We start from the raw sequence: 6,000 nt of genomic DNA, 5'->3' as shown, positions 1-6,000 counted from the left end.
GGGCAGGAACCTGGAGGCAGGAGCTGAAACACAGGCCATGGAGGAGTGCTGCTTACTGGCTTGATCCCCTGGCCCCTGCTCAGCCTGCTTTCTTATGCAACACAGGCCCAGCTGCCCAGGGGTGGCACTGCCCACAGTGGGCTGGGCCCTCCCACATCACTCAACAATCAAGGAGAAGCCCCCGCAGACATAGCCACAGGCCAGTGCTATGGAGGCAATTCCCCAATTGAGGCTCCTTCAACTCAGGTGTGTCAAGTTGACACTAAAACAATCCAGCACGCTAGCTATACTTCTGACAGAAGGTTAGTATCTAGAATATACAAAGAACTAAAAACATCCCAATTAAAAAGGGGGCAAAGAACTGAATAGGGAGTTCTCTAAAGATGAAATGCAAATGACTGGACAATATTTTTTTTTCCTGGTCTTTTTGAGACAGGGTCTCCCTGTAGCCCCAGCTGTCCTGGGACTCACTATGTAGACCAGGCTGGCCTTGAACTCAGAGAACTGCCAGCCTCTGCCTCCCAAGTGCTGGGATTAAAGGCATGTGTCACCACACCTGGCAGAAAATACTTTTTTAAAATGTTCAACATTTTTAGTCATCAGGGAGGTGCAGATTAAAACCACTTTGAGATTTCATGTACCCAGTCAGAATCTCTAAGATCCAGAAAAAAATCAATGATAAATGCTGACAAGGATGTGAAGAAAGGGGAACTCTTATCCATTGCTGGTGGGTACAGCCAATATGGAAATCAGTCTGGAGATTCCTCAAAAAGCTCAAAATTGATCTGCCACATGACCCAGCCATACCACTCACTCTTGGTCATATACCCAAAAAGACTCGAAACCTTACCTCAGAAATACCTGTTCAGCAATGTTCACTGCTGACCTTTTCATAATAGCCAGAAATAAGAAACAACCTAGATGTCCAATAACTGATGGATAATGGTGTGACACATATACACAATGGAACATCATTCAGCTCTTTAAAAAAATATTAATTTTCAAGTAAATGGATGGAACTGGAAATAATCATCCTGAGTGAGGTAACCCAGACCCAGAAAAAACAAACATCGTTGCACATTCTCTCTCATAGCTGGATGCTAATTTTCAAAGCTTAGATATGAAGCCAGGTGTGGTGGTGGCGCATGCCTTTAATCCCAGCACTTGGGAGACAGAGGCAGGTGAATCCAAGTTCAAGGTTGGCCTGGTCTACATAGTAAGTTCCAGAACAGCTGTGGCTATAGGGAGACCCTGTCTCAAGAAAGACAAAAAAAAAAAAAAATGCTGGGGCTAGAGAGATGGCTCAGCAGTTAAGAACACTGGCGGTTCTTGCAGAAGACCCGGGTTCAAATTCCAGCACCCACATGGCAGCTAACAACTGTCTGTAACTCCAGTTCCAGGGGATCTGACAGCCTCTTCTGTCCTCCTCAGGCATTGCAGGACACAGGTGCACTTATCTACATGCAGGCAATACACACATACACATAAAAATAATAATTTTTTTTAAAAAAAGAAAGCTTAGATATGCATGTTCCAATTTGAAAATCCAGACACCAAGAAATTAATAAGCAGCCATGGGGGGGGGGCTTCCTGGGAGGGATGATAGAACGTAGTGATATGAAGGGGGAAATGGGGACATTAGAGTAGGAAGGGTTAAATGGGGTGATGTTAAAATTCCTTGGGGGGGGGTAAATGTCTGCCCCCTCCTCCCTTGGTCCCAATGACAAAGCAAGGTATGATTTCACCAAATTGCGATCTAGGAGTTGAGTTTATTGGGCTTACTTACAGAGCAATAGGGGAGGGTTTACTTATAGAAGTGTGGGTGCTCCCCCCCTAAGGTCACACTGGAAAGCCTTCACCCAAGTCTAGATGGTGGCTTCCCCATAGCTGCAAAAAGTGATGTACATGCAAGAAAAAGAACCTCCCCTGGGCTTCCTCAGTCTATATACCCTTAACCCCAACCCCCAGGCCATGTGCAGGGGTCAGTCCTGCTTTGCCTTGTCGGGGGAACCTTGCTTCTGTGATGGTGGTACTGATGGCACAGGGTCCAACCCTGGGACCTGAAATCTTTTGTAGCAAGCCAAATTTATTAAAAAATTCAGTGGCAGTCATGTGGGGTTTGGCAGTTATATAAAAAGATTCAGAGCACAATTAGACAAGAAACAGGACGCATAGCTTTTAGCTGGCACAGCTAGGGGTTGTTGTAAAGCAGGATGCTTGAACTTTTTACTCAGGGTTTCCAGTGCCTATCTGATAATTTACTAGCCACAGTGTTTTCTTTCTTAGGACAAAAAGCATAGTAAACTTTTAGCCCAGGAACAAACTTTTAACCTGGCCTATTCTTTTAGCTAGTGATAGCTGAGAGTTATTTGTTCAGAGCAAGGAGGTGGGCTAAGGGCTGTTGACCAAGATGCTTTCCCTCAGAGCAAAGGAGCTTAAATTTTTGACCTGGCCACTTTTCTCCTGCTAGTCACAGCAGTGTTCTGCAAGACAGGGATTGGAGGATGCTGTATTCAGTGTCCCTCCCTTCAGTAGAGATTGTAGCCTGGACTTTAAAAGTTTCAGGTCCATCTTGCCCTAGGGCATGCCATCCTGGTTTCCTATACCACGTGCAAGGGCACTGGCTGGTTGGTTGGGAGGTGTGGCTGGATTTTCAAAAGGGAGTATGAGGTGGGATAAGTAACATTAAAGGCCTACAGAAAAAGCCATATGGAAACCTACCACTATAGAAGCTTCTTGAAGGATATACATACACATTTTTAAAAGACATGAAAAGGAATTATAGTGGGGGGGGGCACTTTCTCTTCCAGACACCATAGACTTAAACAAAAAAAACCCTTCAATGCCAAGAATGGACTCCCTCTCTAGAAACTGTTGACCTGGGTTACCATAGACCCTCAAACAATACTAGCCATTGCTCCTGTTTATAGTTACCCACTGGAACTTGATAGTGAAGACCTATTGCTGAAGACACTACATACATGAGCTATAGAACAAATAAGGAGAAATCGAGCTCGTGCTGACTTCATAGTCCCATCTGTACTGCTTAGCATCCATAGTGCTGGAAGGTGCTTCATATGTTACCTAAAGAAAAAAATAATCATCATCTTTACCCAACTGTAAATCCTATGAACTGCAATATCTGGCCTGGTAAGGCATGCCCACCAGTGCAATAGTGGCACAAATATTTGGGAGTACCCAACAATTCTCTAATGGAACTTAGGGTCCACTTCACAGTATGGAGCCCATACCTGTCACTGATATCAGGCTTAGGAATCTGAGGCTAGATCGGTCACAGGACATAAGGGAGAGTGTAATACCCATTTTCTACTAGTTACTGTATTAAACTGACTGCTAATGACTTGTTACACCCATAAATTAATGCACCTCTCAACTCTCATCAGAAAAGTTTCCTTATGCAGCAGATGGTGGTTAACAAAGAAACTCACAACTGGCCAACTTGCAGAGAAGAAGCTACAGAGTGCTTATCCCTGAATAGGACACCTATTTCAAACTTCTGCCTCCCAAAGCTCAAGGGTCATTGAAGAAGAGGGGACAGAAAGACTGTAAGACCAGAGGTGGAGGATGACCACAAGGAGACAAGTTTTCCAACAGCTGGTTAGTTACTCATACAAATTCACAGCATGCACAAGCCCATGGAAGCTCAAACCAGACAAAATCCTAGCATAGACATGGGAAATGGGTAAGAAACCCCAATCCAACTTAAGGAAATTTTGGCAACTGACGGCTGCTGGGAGGGGGAGAGACATCTCTTTCAAGGATGTGACTGTTGCTTAACTAGGCTCCAGTGGATGGAACCACACTGAAGGATATTTGGGGACACAAATTAGACTCTATAGGCATATATATATATATAAATGTGTATGCATGTATTGCCTGCATGTAGGTAAGTGCACCCGTGTTGTACAATGCCCACGGAGGTCAGAAGAGGCTGTCGGATATACCCTGGGACTGGAGTTATGCACAGTTGTTAGCTGCCATGTGGGTGCTAGGATTCGAACCTGGGTCTTCTGCAAAAACAAACAGTGTTCTTAACTGCTGAGCCATCTCTTCAGCCCCTATATTTTTATATTCTTAAGTTGGTGGGGAGCATAAGGGGAGGTGCAGATAGGGGAAGGGACCTAATACCATCAAATTATATTGTATGAAAATCAAAAAGTTTCAACAAATAAAAATTTTAAATTGGCTAATAAAATGAACATAATTCTAAGTACAAATGGCCAATACACATGAAGAAACATTCAGTAACTTTATTAGGAAAATGCAAATTAAACCTACATTTAGATTTCCTCTCACCCATCAGAATGATCAACAGCTACCACTCCTGGGCATACACCCAAAGGAGACCCAAGTCAACATAACACACAGATGATTATTGCAAATCTGCAGTCATTGGAGTACTATTCATAGTAGTCAAGTTCTGTGCTCATGGATAAAGAAAATGTGGTATATATACAGTGGAGGATTTTAGCCATAAAGAAAAATGAAATTATGTCATTTGCTGGAAAATGGATGCAACCTGAGATCATATTAAGTGAAGCAAGCTAGACTCAGGCATTATTTTTTTTCCAGTTGTGGATCCTAGACAGTATATGGATAACCACGTGTGTGTGTGTAAGCAGAAGAGATTCAGGGAAGGAAGGAGACAATTTAGGGAATGATAATAGGACATGAATATGGTCAAAGCACATGACATATTTGAAAGATGCTATCTTTGGGAGCTGGAGCAATGGCTCAGCAGTAGAGCACTGGCTGTTCTTGCAGAAGACCTGGGTTCAAATCCCCACATGGCAGCTAACAACTGTCCATAACTCGAGTTCCAGGGGATCCAACACTCTTCTGACCTCCACAGGCATTGCACAACATGGGTGCACTTACATACATGCAGGCAATACACTCATACACATTAAAAAAACTCTTTGTAAAACCCAGCACTATATACAATGAATATCTACCAATAACTTTTAAAAAAAAGTCAAGTAGTAGTTACCATTATCCTTTGCTAGGTACGGTGGCAATCGCGTTTGATCCCAGCACTTGGGAAACAGAGGCAGGTAGATTTCTGTTGATTTCAAGGCCAGCCTGGTCTACCTAATGAGTTTCAGGCCAGCCAGTGTTATGGAGAGATCTTGTATTAAAAAGACAGAGTACTTACCCTTTACTATGACACCAGTTGTCCATGTTTGTACTAGCATTTGGTTATTATCCAGACCTTTATTTGCCTGAATATGAAACTGCATTTTTCAGTTTATTTAGTGAACATTATCCCTTATTTACTACCTGTTTGTATTTGTCCATTTTTCTATTGAGTTGACAATTTTATTGATCTATAGAAATTGTCAGGCATGTATATTTATTTTTCCCAATTTATGACTTGTCTTTTCTTTTAAATATTGTGAGTGTAGGAACACATACGCTACACTGCACACATGGAGGTCAGAAGACAACTTTCAGAAGTCAGTTCTCGCCAGAGGGCAACTTTGAGAGTGTGTTCTCTCCTTTTACTGTGAGTTCTGCAAATCAAATACAGGTTTTCAGGCTTACTCCACAAGCACTTTTACCCACCAGTCTTGCTGAGCCTTTCCCCCCCGCTGCCCTTTAAGATTTACTTACTTCATGTGGATGCGTGATTTTACCTGCATGTATTTATGTTTTTCCTGCATGCATGTATGTGCACCATCTGGAAGTGGAGTTACAGTTGTGAGCCTCCCTGTGGGTGCTAGGAACCAAACCCTAGCCCTCTGGAAGAGCAGTGAGTGTTATCTCTCCAGCCTCTTTTCCAATTTTTAAAAAAAATATTTATTTTTATTTTATGTGTATTGAGTGTATTGCCTGCATGTAAGTGCCTGTGAAGGTCAGAAGAGGGCATCAGATCCGCTGGAACTGGAGTTATGCATGGTTGTTTAGCTGCCATGTGAGTGCTGGGAATCAAACCCAGGTCCTCTGGAACAACGGCCAGTGCTCTTAAATGCTGAGCAA

Source organism: Nannospalax galili, unplaced genomic scaffold, assembly GCF_000622305.1.
Source record: "Nannospalax galili isolate Female #2095 unplaced genomic scaffold, S.galili_v1.0 scaffold388, whole genome shotgun sequence".
NCBI classification, from domain to species: Eukaryota; Metazoa; Chordata; class Mammalia; order Rodentia; family Spalacidae; genus Nannospalax; species Nannospalax galili.
Note: the sequence above shows the minus strand (reverse complement) of the source record.